Source organism: Erpetoichthys calabaricus, chromosome 16, assembly GCF_900747795.2.
Source record: "Erpetoichthys calabaricus chromosome 16, fErpCal1.3, whole genome shotgun sequence".
Lineage (NCBI taxonomy): Eukaryota > Metazoa > Chordata > Cladistia > Polypteriformes > Polypteridae > Erpetoichthys > Erpetoichthys calabaricus.
In genome coordinates, this window is record NC_041409.2 from 19,498,357 (window position 1) to 19,515,570 (window position 17,214).

Here is a 17,214-nt window from a genome sequence, read left to right on the forward strand (position 1 = left end):
GGATCGGTGCGGTGTCTGCAGTGATGCGGGCTCTGCATTGGTCTGTCGTGGTGAAAAAGGAGCTGAGCCGTAAGGCAAAGCTCCCAACTTACCAGTCGATCTATGTTTCTACCCTCACCTATGGTCATGAGCTATGGGTAGTGACTGAAAGAACGAGATCACGAATACTAGCGGCTGAAATGAGTTTCCTCTGTAGGATGTCTGGGCTCTCCCTTAAAGATAGGGTGAGAAGCTCAGTCATCCGGGAGGGGCTCAGAGTAGAGCCGCTGCTCCTCCGCATCGTGAGGAGTCGGATGAGGTGGCTCGGGCATCTGATCAGGATGCCTCCCTGTATCTTGACCCCAAATCCTGCCCTAGCAGTGGCCCCAAATTGGCTCAATGCCATTCCCATTATACATGAGTGGAGGACATGATGAATCTCCCACCAGAAGAGCACTTAGTCATTCCCATCTAAGGCCAAACTGAGTGTCATTCCAAGAAAGAGGATGTGTTTGGCACACACTCCTCTTTCCTTTTTTCCTCCCATAATTCGAGTACATTTCTCACCAATCTTCATTTCCAGATGTCGTGCTCTCTTCCCGGTTTCTGTCTCAGCTGGCACCTATCCCATGATATAATGCGTCTGAAACCTCCTTACATAGTCGAAGCAGTCTATATGGGACTTACTCAAACGGCTGGAGTACCACACTGTTTATAAAGGGGCTCGGAATGGCAGCAGGCCACAGAGGCCAGAGAAGATGTTATTAGATGATGGTGGTGTCCAGTAAGTGCCAGTTCATCTGTATCCTTCAAAACAAACCCCAGTAACTTTAACTTGAATTATTTTTTTAAATATGTCTGCAGAAAGGAAAACAGGAAAACATTCTTGAATTAGTGGCAGTGATCAGTAGCTAGTGACGTAACAAGGGATTCCCATTAGCAGGACCAGATATCAATATAATTATTGTTATTATTATTGTCTGACATTTGGTAACACTTTTATCCAGGGTGATTCGCAAGACGAGGATACAGTACAGTTGTTTTATTTGTTTCTTAACGGTGTAACGGATAGCCCGGACCACAGACACACAACACACCTTTATTCTACGTACTGGCACAGCACCCAATAACCCACAGTGCTGACAATACCCTCACAGTACTCAGTCCTTTCTTCCCTTGTTCCAATAAACTCCACTCCTGTGCTCTCCTCCTAGCTCAGTTCACTGCCACCCGACTCCAGCTCCCGAGTTGTGGCAACTGTCTCCTTTTATAGAGGACCGGGAAGTGCTCCAGCTGTTCCCTGATTAGCTTCTGGCTGCACTTCCAGGTGAGAGGGCAGTCCTACACAGAAGGGCTCGTGAGCCACAGCAGTGTTGAATGTCCCTGCTCTGTGGCAGCGTAGCAAACCCGGAGGGCTGTCATCCGTCATCCCGGCAGGGTGAGTATCCCGGGCGCCCATTACAAAGTGACTTGCTCAGGGTCTCACAGTGGGCCAATGGTAATCATTGAACCCGCCACAAAGCTTCTGGTTTCAAGACCAAAACAATAGCCACTACACCAACCCTGATTTCTTGGTCTACATCCGGAAAAGAATGAACTTGTGGTTTAGGACACGAACCCTGCTGCAGCTTTTGCACTTGTCACTGTTTTCAACTGGCTAAGAGGGGGGAACTCAAAAACTGCTCATTTGGTGGGTCAAGGACCCTGAGCAAAACAGTGTTATAGTAAACAGTGGAAGAACTGATGTCCACTTAACCTATTTTAGGGTCATGGAAGAATTGGGCACAAGGCAGGTACCAACCCTGGTGAGGTCGCCGCTCCAACTCAGCTCACACCCACCACTTGCATGCGTTGGTAGTTAACTAAGCAGATATGCCTGTAGGACGTGGGAGGAAAGTGGAGAACACAGCAGCAATAGACACAAGAACGTGTAAACTCTATACAGATGGCAACCAGGGTAGGGGTAGGGGTAGGGTTGCCACTGTTCCACCCCTTTCATGGTCTAACTTCAGGAAGAAATTAACAATTTTTCCAGTTCCATCAACAATACTACTTTGTAAAAGTATGAGCACGAGTGCAAACTGTATTGGTAATTTGTAATTTTTCTAAAACGTCTTAAACAATTTATTTAATATATTTTTACTGTTTCTGAACCTGTTTATTCCTGATTAGGCTTGCAGGCGGCTAAAGCTTATCCTGACAGCATTGTGGGAAGGCTGGAATCAGGCCTGGACAGGACGCCAGTCCATTAACAGGGCAAACTCAGTCATACTGAGTGGCAGATAACTGAACCTTCACATCTTTGAGACGTGGCAGGAGATCAGAATGAACGCAGTGGCCAAGACGGGAATCTGTGGAGGGAGAGTTAACTACAGCTAATACTATATTATTATATGATTTGTTGTGCTTTCTATCTATGGAGGATATAAATTAAACTGGAATATACACAGATGAGCCAAAACATTATGACCACCTGCCTAATATGTGGTTGTTCCTCTGTGTGGTGCCAAAACAGCAGTGACCCACCAAGGCATGGATAATAGAAGATCTCTGAAGGTGTCCTGTAGTATCTGGCATGCGGACGTAATTGGCAGACCCTCTAACTCCTGTAAGTTGTGCAGTGGAGCCAGCACCAATCAGTCTTGTTGTTCCAACACAGATGCTAATTTGGGGAATTTGGACGACAAGGCAACCCCTTGAACTCTAAATTATGTTTCCCAAGCCAATCTGTGCAGGATGGCAGGGCTCATTATCCTGCTGAAAGATGTCACTTCCAGTGCAATAAGGGGGTGTACCTGGTCTGCAACAGTGTTTAGATAGGTGGTTTGCATCAGATTAACATTCACATGAAATCTCAGACCCAGAGTTTCCAGTAGAACTTTACCCAAAGCATCACACTCCCTCCACCAACACTGTATCCTGGCACATCTCTTCTCAGTTATGCACACACATATCCAGCTGTCCACATGATGCAACAGAAAACTGGATTCATCAGACCAGATGACCTTCTTCCACCAACCCAAGGTCCAGTCTTGACTCTCACATCCCTATTGTAGGTGCTCTACATGTTTCCACAGATGTTAGCATGTGCACTCTGACTGGTGTGCGGCGACACAGTTCCATAGGACACATTACTCCTGCAACTATCATTAACATCACCTGCGATTTGTGCCACCATAGCCCTTTCTGTTGGTTCATACCAATGGGATAGCTTCTCGCATTGTTGAGTCTTGGCCATTCAACACATTGTTGGCAGTTTGTGTTTTTTTTCCTCCTCAGACAACTATTGGTATGTACTCAAAATGGCTGACCATGCACACCCCCCCCTAGCCTTGCCATTTTGGAAATGCTCTTACCCAGTCGTCTCATCATAACGATCTGGCCCTTATGAAAGTCACTCAGGTCTTTACAACTGTCCATATCTTCTGCGTTCAACACATTAACTAAGAGTAAATAAAGTCAACCCTGACATGCGCCGTTGCGTTGTTATGAGATAGTCAACGTTATTTACTTCGCATGAGAGTGGCTAGAATGTTTTGTGTTATGAGTGTGAATGCTAACTCTTTGTGGCCATTTTGCTAAATTTATAGCTTTATGGAGGTCACCTTCATTTGCCTACAAATTTGAAATGAAGGCCAATATATCTTCACTAGCCATGTGCGCCCAACTACGTTGCGCGTGTTAAAGTTGTCTGTGAAGGGCTACCTGTTTAAACGCGGCTGCCAGTCGTGAACTGGGCCCTTCGTCGCACAGCATTATGATTTTTTATAAGCGAAACAAAATTACAAAAGAAAACCCTTGGACATTGATTCGATAGGAACGGCCTACTCGGAATCACTGTCCGAATAGTAATTATGTGGTGGTGTAGGAGCATTTCTGCTTCTCTCCGTTCACAGTCCGTCTCGTTTTCACGACGCTGTCATTTCCTCTCACGATCTCTTCTCAACCTTTCTCCAATCTCGCAGGTTGCTTTGTGGCAATCCAAAGAGTAAGGCAATATACACGGAGCAATGGTTATAAAAGGGGGACACATAGGTATCCAGGCTCTTTAAAGCATAAATAGGGATCACTTCACTGACATGTGAGCAAGCCATGGTACAACTGTGAGACGCGCAGCACTCGCCGGCTACAACGTAACAATAATAATTTCCGGAACTTGCCGTTACGTTGTCATTCATTTTACCCACTGTCTTTCTTTCATTCATATGTTATGTAGGCACGTACCTTTTATCTTCGGCAAACTCATTCTCTAACCAGGCCTCAGGAGCTAACCAGCGTAACACTGTCCACCACCCCTTTCGTTATTCCGGCACATTGTTCGTGAGTAACAACAACGTACTAAACTGGAAGGTGGTCTACGCATGTGTGGAATTCGCGGACAAACAAAGCTCAAGATCCAAATGAAGATTATATATAAAGATTAGTTAATTTAACGCACAACAATTTGTTTAGTTTGAATGTCTGTGTTTTGAGGTGTGACTGGAGTACTACAGTCTTCAGTAGTATAAGCCTGGAGGAGATTCTTAATGCAATGCCTATGTTTTAGCTGTCTCTCTACTGCCATCTAGTGCTTCTTCTTCTAATTCATTCGCGGACAAACAAAGATCAAGATCCAAATGAAGATTATATATAGAGATTCATTTATTCATGATCTGTAGCTACTTTGCACAATTCACAGTCTATCCTTGCACCACTGGGCAAAAGCAAGAACCTCCCTGGATGGAGTGCCAGTCCATTATGGGGAAAACTCACTGACACACAATGCCACATGGTGGACTTTTAACTGGATGGTCAATGAGCCTATCAGATGTGTTTTGGGACGTAGGACTATTTATCAAAATAATCAGAGATGGAATGAGTACTGGGAGTGCACAAAGTACTGAGCCAGCAGCCGCTAAAAGAAAGCCAATCTGAACTGATGTAGGGTAATAAAAGCCCCCCTTCCACAAGCCCTTCTCTTCCACTCATTCTCCTTTCTTCCCAGTGAGTCTTTGTCCCATCTCACATCCCTTCTTTTCCTGTAACCTTTTATACAGTACAGGAATGCCTGACAGAGAGCCACCAGATCATAGTGGACTATCTAACCACTGTACCCCTCCATGACAAAGGACAGTAACCCTTTGGGTCCCACTCTGTCTTTGCCTGTTCTCAGTGGTCTTGCTCTCATATTGGTGTTGCCAGTTAATCTGCCCCCAGGACACATTTTGCACTGCCCCATGTGACCCATATCTGCCAACAACGGTGCCATCAGGGACAACCCATTTGCTTTTATGAGTTCTCAACTGAATACTGTTTTAATGAAAAATAATAAAATAACATTCAGTCTGAAGAAAGCCTGGGCTAACCTTACAGAGCATCCTTCATGCTGACCAAAAAATGTGCAGTACTCAGATCTTGGCACTTTTTTTTCCTTTGTACACACTAAAGTACTTCTGCACAATGGGCCACGTGAGGCTAAGTGAAAAAGCTAAATATTGGTACAGCAGATCAGCAAAATGTCACTTGTTTCATTAGTGAGGACAATGCTTCGGTCAGCTCCTCTGTCACTTCAGCAAACAGGCCTGCTATTAATAACAGACCATTTATTGCAACTCAGAACAGTTGTCTTCTTATGGAGGATTAACTTCAGGCTGACTGACTCAGCTGAAAAGCAGCCAGTCTTAAAAAATCAGTCTGAGCCATTGCCCAATTTGTAAACCGAATGAGGCAGCGCACCATTGCAGGAGTCACTCTCTTTACAGGGCTACAGGCTGTTGACTTTGTAAATGTGAATTCTTTGTTGTGAGTGACTCGTTTGGAGAAAGGGGTTCAAATAGTGAGCATCCACTTTTCCCCTCGGGTTCTGGAAGCTGCTGGGTGCTGCACATTGCCACCACACGTAAACTTCCAGTCTTTGTAATGTTCAAGCAAAGTGCATCTCTGGCCTATATTCAGGCCTGCACACTTCCAACTTTATTATCAGTACAATGAAAGGCAGCTCCAGAAAACCAACAGGAGTTTGTTTAACTCAGCAGACATGCTGCCATCTTGTGGCAAGAAGTGGTATTTGTTTTGATTAACTAACTGCATAAAACTCCTCCATCCATTTTCAATCCTGTTTAATCTGAGTATGAAGAGCAAAACTGCACTGAAAGAATTTAATTCTACTAATAATTTAACAATTCTATTCAATGTAATTTTGAATGGTTTACTTTCCTACATCATCGCTTGTATTTTAAATTAACATTCTTAAACCTGCTCAATCCATCTCCTGGTTGGATCTCAGTAGCACTGGGCACAAGGCAGGCACCAGTTCTGGAATGGCCCTCTTTCTCACACACACGTATGCTCACACTTACACAGTATTAATTGGGAATCATCCCTTAACACACACTTTTTAGGATTTCAGAGGAAAACTGGAGTATACCAGTATGGGAGGAATGTGCAAACTCTACAAAGACAACCACAGGGCAAACAATCTGAAGCTGGAATGCTGTATCTGTGAGGCGGCAGGACTGCTCTCTGGGCTACTGTGCCATGCTATTGTCATTATTATTATTATCATCACTGTCGGTGTTGGACTCCATCAACACTGCGTCTTGTCACTGCTCCCATTTGTGGTTTACATGGACAGGATATCAAGATGCAGCCAATGAAATGAGGGTCTCCAGTTGGGGAGGCTAAGGGTAGCTTTGTTGCTTTATGATGTCGTACTCTTTGCCTCTTCTGACTGTGACCTTCAGCACACATATGAGTGATTCACTGCTGACTGTGAAGCGGTTGGGATGAGGATCTGCTATTTGAAGTCTAAATTCAAAGTTATCCATATTACTAACCGAGAATAAACCGGATATGGACGCAGGTACATGGCATGCCCATGGACGCAGGAGACATAGTGCGCAAGCGCCGACAGCTCAACTAACGGAAATACGAAATAAAGCAACGAGCACAGACAATACGGAACCCTAACCGTCCACACTACACAGCATAGTCAAACTCGACATAGTACGGAAGGTGCGTGCGCCTACAACACGCGTCTAACACACTGCAGGCAGACCCCCGAGATGGTACAGAAGCCCCAGAGATACAGACTCCACAGCATATGTGAATCACATTACAGTAATACAATAATATGAGTACTCACAAACAAAACAAACGCAACAGGCTTCGGCGTCCCGCCCCACAATCAAACCGGAGAGAGTACGGCGTCCCCAAACGTCCACAAAACACAGCATAGTCAAACCCGAGATAGTACGGAGGGCTCATGCGCCTACAATGACTACCACATGAAACACACACACGGCACCGGAGGTATAATATTAGCTCAACTAACATAAATAAGCGCCTACAACGCGTCACGGCTCAAAAACAAAGGAGCTCAACTAACGTAAATAAGAAATGAGGCAACGTGCCCATAGGTAACGACACAGCCACACAAAAAAGAGGATTCAGCCCCCCGCCCCAGAGTGAAACGGGAAAAAGAACGGAGTCCACAAAGTTCCACCATACACAGCATAATAGTATGGAAGGCGCGAGTTAGTACGAAAGCCAAAGGCGCCTACAACGCGTAATAAGAATAAACGAACGCTCCGTTTTAAACGTACGTCATCCTCACACGTCCAAACTGTAATAAGAATAAACGAACGCTCCGTATTAAACGTGCGTCATCCTCACACGTCCAAACTATACAGCATAAGGGAATCACATTACAGTGATGCATTATTAACAGTACAACCACAGAAACCGCTCCGTATTAACAGTAAGTGCAATTATTCATATTACTAACGGTAAACAACGGAGAACTAATGGAGTCACGATCACGGCTCCAAAACTATACAGCTCCACAAACACGAGCCCGCATGGACAAAACCAATAGACGTTGGCGCCTACAACGCGTGTCTGAAACCGCGGAAGCAAAACTGTCTCGGCTACAAAACCAAACAGCTCGACTAACGGAGCTACAAACATATCTCATACATTTATCAATGTATTTCGGGTTACCCAACACCGGGGGTAGGCGAGCGAAGCGAGCAGGGGGCGGAGCCCCCTTGTGTCTCATAAAAGAGTGGATCACTCTCTCCAGGTGAGAGTGGAGCATCAGCCCTTAGTGGTCAAGTTCAAGTACCCTGGGATCTTGTTCATAAGTGACAGGAAAATGTGAGATTGACAAGCAGACTGGAGATATGTAAGCTGTTTTGCAGGAGCTGTACGGGTTTGTGGTGATGAAGCAGAAGCTGGGCCTAAAGACAAAGCCCTAGGTTTACCAGTTGATCTACATCCCTGTCCTCACCTATGTTCATAAGCTGTAGGTAATGACCAAAAGAACGGGACTGCAAGTACAAGCAGCAGAAATTAGGTATTCTCACAGGGAGGCTGGGCTGGCATTCCATGAAAGCGGCAGAAGTTCAGCAATTCAGGAGAGCATCAGAGTACAGTTGCTGCTCCTCTGGATCAAGAAGAACCAGTTGAGGTGGTTTGGGCATGTCATAAGGATGCTCACCACATGACTCACCTTTGGCCTGCTCCAGACACTTCCAACTGGGTGGAGACCTGTGGTTGACCTAGTATATCTCTCAGTTGGCTTGGGGATACCTAGGAATTCTCTAGAAAGAGATAGAATCTATGCCTAGGAACAGGGAAGTCAGGGCTAACCCGCTTGGTCTATTGCCACCATGAACCTCACCAAGAAAAGAAGATGGAAAGATGAGATGTGGATGAGGATATCAAGATGCAGCCAAGGATGTAAGGGTAGGGTAGCATTGTTGCTTTATGCAAATGATGTCTGTCCTCTTTGCCTCATCTGACTGTGACCTTAGGCACACACTTGAGTAATTCACTGTGTGAGTGAGTGTGAAGCAGATGAAGATCAGCATCTCCAAGTCTGAGGCCATAGTTCTCTCTCAGTAAACAGCGGAGCAAATGTCCTTGGTGGAGGGGTTCAAGTATGTTGTGATTTTGTTCAGAGGTGATTGAAGAAGGGAATGTGGGATCAATACGTGGTTTGAAACAGTGGTAGCTGTTCTGTGGGTGCTGTACCAATCAGTAGTGTTAGAGTGGGAGCAAAGCCCAAAGACAACACTCTCGGTTTATTGTCCTCACCAATGGTCATGGGTTTGGGTTAATGGCAGAAAGAACAAGATCATGAGCAAAGTAATCCAAGTAGAGTTGCTGCATCTCTGGAACAACCAGCTGAAGTTGATTAGGATGTCATAAGGATGCTATTGGAACTACTCTGGGCACATCCTACTGGATGTGTGGAAGACACAGGACAAGTTGGAGGGATTATAACTCTCAGATGGCTTATGAACACCTGGGAATTCTGCAGGAAGTCTTGGAATGTGTTGCTAGAGACAGCGAAGTCTAGGCTGAGCTGCCTGGCCTGCTGCCCTCACAAGGAAAAGCAGTTTCAGAAGACAAGATGAGATGAGATTATTATTATTACTAAATACTCGCTCTGTCCATGTTTGGTTCCGGCCTTGGGCTCATTAACTTTGGAATAGACTTAAGGGCCTTGCAACCCTACAACTGGACTAAGTGTGCTCAGAATATGGATGTACAGAGAACAATATCAGTTCAGAACTTAACCTGTCAGCAATGGACACATCACCAGTACCTGCTTAAGACAGGATGTCAGTCACCAGAAAACTAGCTGGCTTCAGAGTTATGCTGCCAGGCATACTTGTAGTGTGATCTCCCCACTTTGCAAATTATGATGACAATCTTATGGATCAGGATCCTACTGATCCATCGGAGGCAGAAAAGAAACTCAAAGCTTCATAATGCTTGGACCCTGCATACCCTCAATCTTTTCTGCAGTAATCAAGAAACAAAAGGGCGGTTGCTAGGTACCAGCATGAGATGAAGGGCTACCTGTGTAGTGAGTTATTCTGTGGAGAAAACAGAGTAATGTGCATAGTGGTGTGTATTTTGGTACATTTTCATGTGGAAAATAAACAGCGATTACGTTTTTAAATACACACTGCTCATCTCTGTGGTGATCTGAATGAGAAGCATAAATAGAATTAATTTTACAAGTTTGCAACAGATTGCATGCATTATACAGCTATGGAAAAAACACATGGAAACAAGGGAGTATGAACGAGGCCTTAGGCAGAAGTGTTCGTTGTTTTCCACCTCAATATAACTTTAAAACCACCAAAACAGTGGCTTTCTCATTTAACAATTTTGAAATGGGCTATGTCAGTCTCACATAATTTTAATGTTACTCTGATTACTACTTATTACACTTTCGTGTTTAAGTATTTCAAGCATGCTGTAGTTATTTCAATACTTTTATAAAGTACTAAATATGACTTGCCCAGTATGTCATGAAAATGTAATCTTAAGAAATTAAAATATTGATATTAACTCTTTCAGGTCTGAATATTTTTTCCAAAAAACTCAGTTTTCTGAAAAACACACAAAGCAATGGTTTCATACCGAAATCAACATAAAACGTCTGTTGCTGTGTGCCGTGGCCACCAGTCTCTAGCAGCTCAAGCCACTCACGAGCGGCACGACAGCTGGCAGGAATGCGTGGCAGGCTGGCTGCCAGGTTGTCTTCACGGGGTCAGGGGCGTCAGCAGCAGTCGCAATCACAGTGCTTCAACAATCAGGTTTCTAACTCTTGTCATTGTAAGTGGAGGTCTTCCCAGGTGAACGTTGCTCCAGCAGCTACATGAAAGGGTTCAGCACCACGATCAGCTGGGGACCGATGATCTGATGTGGTACCTCGTGTTTGTTTTCGATTACTTGCATAAAAATTGGAGTCCAACAAGTCAGAGTCCAATTCAATGATAATACGCAAAACGTCATCCATGAAGTATTTTGCTTGATACATTCGCTTCAGTCTCTCACCGGATGTTGATGCCATTTTTGCCGTTGTTCCCCCTTCGCTACTTACACAAGTGCAGGGAGACTCGGTCAAACCAATGAAGCTAACTTTCCTTCTAGCAAAGAGAGTCCAACTTAAACATAACGGTGGGTTTGGTCACCTTTTACAGTTGAGTACCACCAACAACCCCTCCTTTTGACAAAAGTCGACATCCGCCTTGAAAGAATTAAAGAGGTTAGAAGCTGTAGAAAAGAAATTACACATAACAGAATCATTGGGATTAGCAATGAAAGGAGCCGGTGCAGAGCGGGCAAGAGAGGTGCTGCTCCATGGAAACATTCCAACCTCTTTAAGGATCCTGGGTTGTTTTCGGCTCACAGAGATGGACAAAGTGAAAGAGATGATGTGGCCTCTGACCACAAATGAACAACGTGGTTGTGAATGTGCATGCAGTGCATGAGGCTGATGAGAGCACATGGAGCCAAATGGAAGGAGATGTGAAATATCACAGTGGCATTGCAGGCAATACCACACGTATTTACAGTAAATGACCTTTTATTACACCTTTGATTGTAAAGTTTCTTATCCATGTTACTAACCAAAGGTTGTAAACCAGATATGGACGTAGGGCGCATTGAGGCATGCGCGCACTGCCGCACTGCAACGAGCCCACCCATAGCTAACGACACAGCCACAGAGACGAGAACATTGTAAACCGGATGTCACGAATCGCCTACCAGTGCGATACGACACAGCCACAGAAAACACAGATTAGATGTACCGGACTCAGCTGTTTGCTTAGGCTGTACAAATCCAAGCCTATAGCTAACGACACAGCCACAGAGAAAACAAAAATGAAACGATTCAGCGCAGATTTGAATCCCATTACAGTATTACAGTACGGAATCCCCAGACATCCAGGCTTCGAAGCGCACGCGCACTGCCGCCTACAACGCGCTTCTGAAACACCACAGGCAGAGGACTCACGGCTCAAAGACAAAACAGCTCCCAGGCAAAGGAGTCACGGCTCAGAAACGAAACAGCTCAACCAACGGAAATATAAATCCGAGCCCATAGCTAACAACACAGCCACGGAGAAAACCAAAACGAAACGATTCAGCGCATATTTGAATCACATTACAGTATTACAATACGGAATCCCCAGACGTCCAGACTACACAGCATATTAACGACACCAGATGGAAGAAAACAATAAATGAACGCTCCGTATTAAACGTAAGTGCGATTATAATTCCTAACAGTAAACGACTTATAGCTAACGGAGTCACGGCTCCGAAAAGAAACACCTCAACTAACAGAAATACAAAAATGACCCCGTATGGATAGAATGAATGACCGAAGGTGCACACACAAAGACACCGCTTTAGTACAAATATGTTTATTTAATTAAATGACAACTTTACCATGGCTACGAGCTGTAAACTAAACCTGAGGTAAAGCGTGCACGCCAGGTTGTACAGTCGCCCGAACGCGACCGCCCACACCACCGCATATACCACGTTCGTTTAGTGATTTAGCCCTCCATGCCCGGATCCGCCGACATGGCCACTTCAGCATGTGAATCTGCCACCGTCAGCAAACGACTTCTCGTTGACGACACAGCCATGGAGACACAAAAATGAAACTGCATGGCTAAAAACAATAAACGAACTCTCCGTATTAAACGTAAGTGCGATGCTCTAATCCACTGTGCCAGTAATGTTTATCGCACAGTGGCGTTCCGCCCAAACAACACAACCTGTGAGCTACACTTGCTCTAATCCACTGTGACAGTAATATAGATCACATGACGGTCACAGACTCTAACCCAGCGGCTTCCCAGACTCACTGGCTGGCACACAAACACCACAACCTGTAAACTGAACTTGCTGTGCTCCACTCTGCCAGCAGTCGGTGTCAGCAAAGGCAACGGAATCACGTCTCCACAAAACGAGACCGCTTTACTACAGATATGCTTATGTAATTAAATGACATTTCCCCAGACGCACCCACCCTCCATGATATGTCATCCATCCAGATATCGGACGGAACAGAAACTGATTGCCATTCTTGGATTTCCGATTCGCTGGCGAATCGCGGGCTTACTGGTAATGAACTAAAGTCCTGGAACACGTCTAGTTCTTTAAGTGTGGTATAACTATACTATAACTCTACACTAGAATCATCACAATTTGTTTTCAGTACTAAACCTGCCAAGTTACACCAAGTGGTATCTGAATCCTTTTGTTCTCACTGATGGCATCCTGACAGTGCATCCCTACTATCCTATCCCCCTTTGCAATTGAAAAAAAGGATGTTTTGTGGGTCAGACTACTGCCCGGCAAAAAAACATTTTAGTATTGATTCCTCAAAGGCAAAATCGTATATTACCGGGCACATAAAAGAAATGCCGCCTTTGTGAATCTCCCACCTTCCTCAGACATAGAGTAATTACAGATGTTTTTGGGGCTGGATGGATGTCTCCAGAAATTCATAACAAGACTAGCTAATCAGGAAGGGAGTCTCAAGGCAGTGGACGGTGATTTGACTTATGAGGTTGTACCGCTGCCCTGGGAGAACAACTAAACCCCGGGATAAGCACAATTAGAAAACTGCTAGGGTAAAGCAGTTCAATATATAAAATCTATCGGGCAACGTGACCAACGCTCGTCCTTTTTTTGAATTCCCCACCACCAGTCCCAGCTTAGCATTGACAACAAGCCATATTACAAAATAAAGAAGAAGCAAAAGAATAACACATATATTATCTTACATAAAGAAAAAACAAACAAACAAATACATAACAATCGAAACCCCCTTTCCTGGTTTAAACGCGCGATGTTCATAAATCAGAGAAACCAGTTCGACCAAATGGGATTACTGTCCTTATTGTGCAGGGCAAATAGAAACCCTACTGGAATACGCCGGCCGTCAAGCCGATAACAACAAAGTTCAATCCTACTGGTCCAAGAATTCCAGCGAAATCAAAGAAAAAAGGTCCGTCTTCAGAGACGCATCTCCCTTGTGTCGCTGAGTCTTCAAAAAAAAAAAAAAAACTTGTTCCAGCAGATATTTTTACTTGGCGCTACCTCGTCTCTTTTCTTTGCTCCACCACAAGATGTCTCCCTTTCTCCCCTTCTTTTCCGGTTTTTAAGTTCTCGCCACCAACCGCCCTGACCGAGTTATGACCTCCCCCTTAAAGGTGTATTTACAGCATTCTTCTTCCCTGCAATGCACCCAAAGAGGCAGCAAAATTGCCCACGGAATAAAGCACATGTGGCAACCGCTACAAGGTTTTCATACCTGTTACTGTTCACTTCCAATTAACCTTTTTACTTTTTCTGTGGAATGGTTTAAAGATTTACAACTATTCTAACAAATTTCCATGGTTTATTTTAATGTACGCATCAGTGAACTAGCAGGTCAGGTGAGTACAAAGCACATCAGCAGTCAACACAATTCTTGGTGAATTCTTTGAGCAGCTCCCACACACAAAAGGGTGGCACTTCAAAACAGCTTTTCTTTCATTTTATCACATTCACATCTTCTAACCAAGCACTGCATTGTTCTAGCAGCAGCAGGAAGGACCCAGATGGATGCTGTGGTGCGTCCAGACTTCCCATTCCATGCTGCATTGTCAACTATCATGTGGAATTTGCGAGGCTGCCATGTCATGTCCATAACAAACTGCTTTATGCTGCCCATCTTACCCATACAACGTGAAAACAAAATATGGCCATTGATTGCAGCCAAGTGTAGCAGGATATACAACACAGCCTTCCTGTGTGCTCGAGCACATCCACACCTACCTGTACAAGTGATAAGCTATAGAAATTAGTTTTTGTTCTTACCACCCCCACCAAAGCGAACTGTTTAGGTAAAAATAAGAAATATAGCAAGTAGCGAACTACATACCTTGGTGGGATTGTAGTTAGTCACTGTGTCCGGTTTCTTTTTACAGTCTGTGCCAAAGCTAATGGTGGCACACTACTTGTTACCTTTTTCCTAATGTTTGTGTGAAGTTTACCCTTAACAAGTTTCCAACTGTGTCCCTGAGGTCTTAATGAACTAATTTTAAAATACCATTCTTGATCCACTGTATTCATTCCCTTCATTATTCTAAATCCTTCAGTCATGTCTCCTCTTAATCTTCTTTTGATTGAACTGAAAAGGTTCAACTCTTTTAATCTTTCCTCATCACTTATCCCCTACAGTCCTGGGATCAGCCTAGTCGCTCTTCTGTGGACCTTTTCTAGCTCTGCTATGTCCTTTTTGTAGCCTGAAGACCAAAACTTTACACAGTACAGTAATCCCTCCTCCATCGCGGGGGTTGCGTTCCAGAGCCACCCGCGAAATAAGAAAATCCGCGAAGTAGAAACCATATGTTTATATGGTTATTTTTATATTGTCATGCTTGGGTCACAGATTTGCGCAGAAACACAGGAGGTTGTAGAGAGACAGGAACGTTATTCAAACACTGCAAACAAACATTTGTCTCTTTTTCAAAAGTTTAAACTGTGCTCCATGACAAGACAGAGATGACAGTTCTGTCTCACAATTAAAAGAATGCAAACATATCTTCCTCTTCAAAGGAGTGCGCGTCAGGAGCAGATCATGTCAGAGAGATAGAGAAAAGCAAACAAATCAATAGGGCTGTTTGGCTTTTAAGTATGCGAAGCACCACGGCACAAAGCTGTTGAAGGCGGCAGCTCACACCCCCTCCGTCAGGAGCAGAGAGAGAGAGAGAGAGAGAGAGAGACAGAGTTTGTTTTTCAATCAAAAATCAATACGTGCCCTTCGAGCTTTTAAGTATGCGAAGCACCGTGCAGCATGTCGTTTCAGGAAGCAGCTGCACAGAAGGTAGCAACGTGAAGATAATCTTTCAGCATTTTTAGACGAGCGTCCGTATCGTCTAGATGTGCGAACAGCCCCCCTGCTCAATCCCCCTACGTCAGGATCAGAGAAAGTCAGCACAAGAAAGAGAGAAAAGTAAGTTGGGTAGCTTCTCAGCCATCTGCCAATAGCGTCCCTTGTATGAAATCAACTGGGCAAACCAACTGAGGAAGCATGTACCAGAAATTAAAAGACCCATTGTCCGCAGAAATCCGTGAACCAGCAAAAAATCTGCGATATATATTTAAATATGCTTACATATAAAATCCGCGATGGAGTGAAGCCGTGAAAGGCGAAGCGCGATATAGCGAGGGATTACTGTAGTCCAGACGAGGCATCACCAGTTGTGTTATAAAGCATGAGCAGAACCTCCTTGGACTTGTACTCCACACATCAAGGCGTTATATAACCTAACATTCTGTTAGCCATCTTAATGGCTTCTGAACACTGTCTGGAAGTTGATAGCGCAAAGTTCACTACAAGTCCTAAATCCTTCTCATAAGGCATTCTGTTGATTTTTAGACCTCCCATTGTGTTTTCAAACCTAACATTTTCACTTCCTACGTGTAATACTTTACATTTAGTGATATCAAATTTCATGTGCCACACATCTCCCCAAGAATATATGCTGTCCAAGTCCCTCTGTAATGATTCAATGGATTCCAGATTACAGGATTCCAGTTTCTAGTGTAAAGTAATAGTTACTTTATTTGTATTGGCCAGGTGGAAAAATGAAAGATCACTAAACAACCAGGAGATGAACACTTATCAAGAAAGGAGCATGCAATAGACTAGTCAACAGATCAGAGCAGGTGGTCAGAAGGCAAGAAACTCCAAGTCAAACAAAAAATAAAAGTAAAAAATTTCAAATAAAAAAATCACAAAATCACTAGTAAATCACTAACTACACCTGAGTTTTTTATTTGTTTTTACCTAAAATGCTACCATGTTAAATTGTCTGCACATGATGACTTCACATTTGAGTAGATGTTGGGTCTAAATCCAAATCCAAATTTATTTATAAAGCACATTTGAAATGAACAATGACTGATCAAAGTGGCATATAAAGTAAAACGCAAGATTAAAAATTAATATGAACAATAAACCACAATTAAAACATCACAATATATAAAACTAGACTAATTCCCATCTCAGGACAAACAGAATAAGAAAATAGATTGTTACATCCCCAAAGTCCAGAGTAAGAAGGTGGGATTTTAGACAGTGTGAAAGGCGCTATATAGCGCCCGACCCGGCACAGACTGAGGCAGATGCACGTGCTTAAATAAAACACACTTTTGTTTTTCTTCAGCCGTGGGGCACGCCTTCCCCATATCCCACAGGCCCAACACAGTCCCAAAAGCAATTAAATATAGCACACCAAACAACACTTTCCTTTCACTTTGGCACCACCACCACTCCTCCCAGGCAACCTCGTCCTCTTCCTTACGATTCTGGCTCTCAAGTGGTGGTGGCTGGCCTTTTTTATACTCCACCCGGAAGCATTCCAGGTGCTTGATCACCTGGCC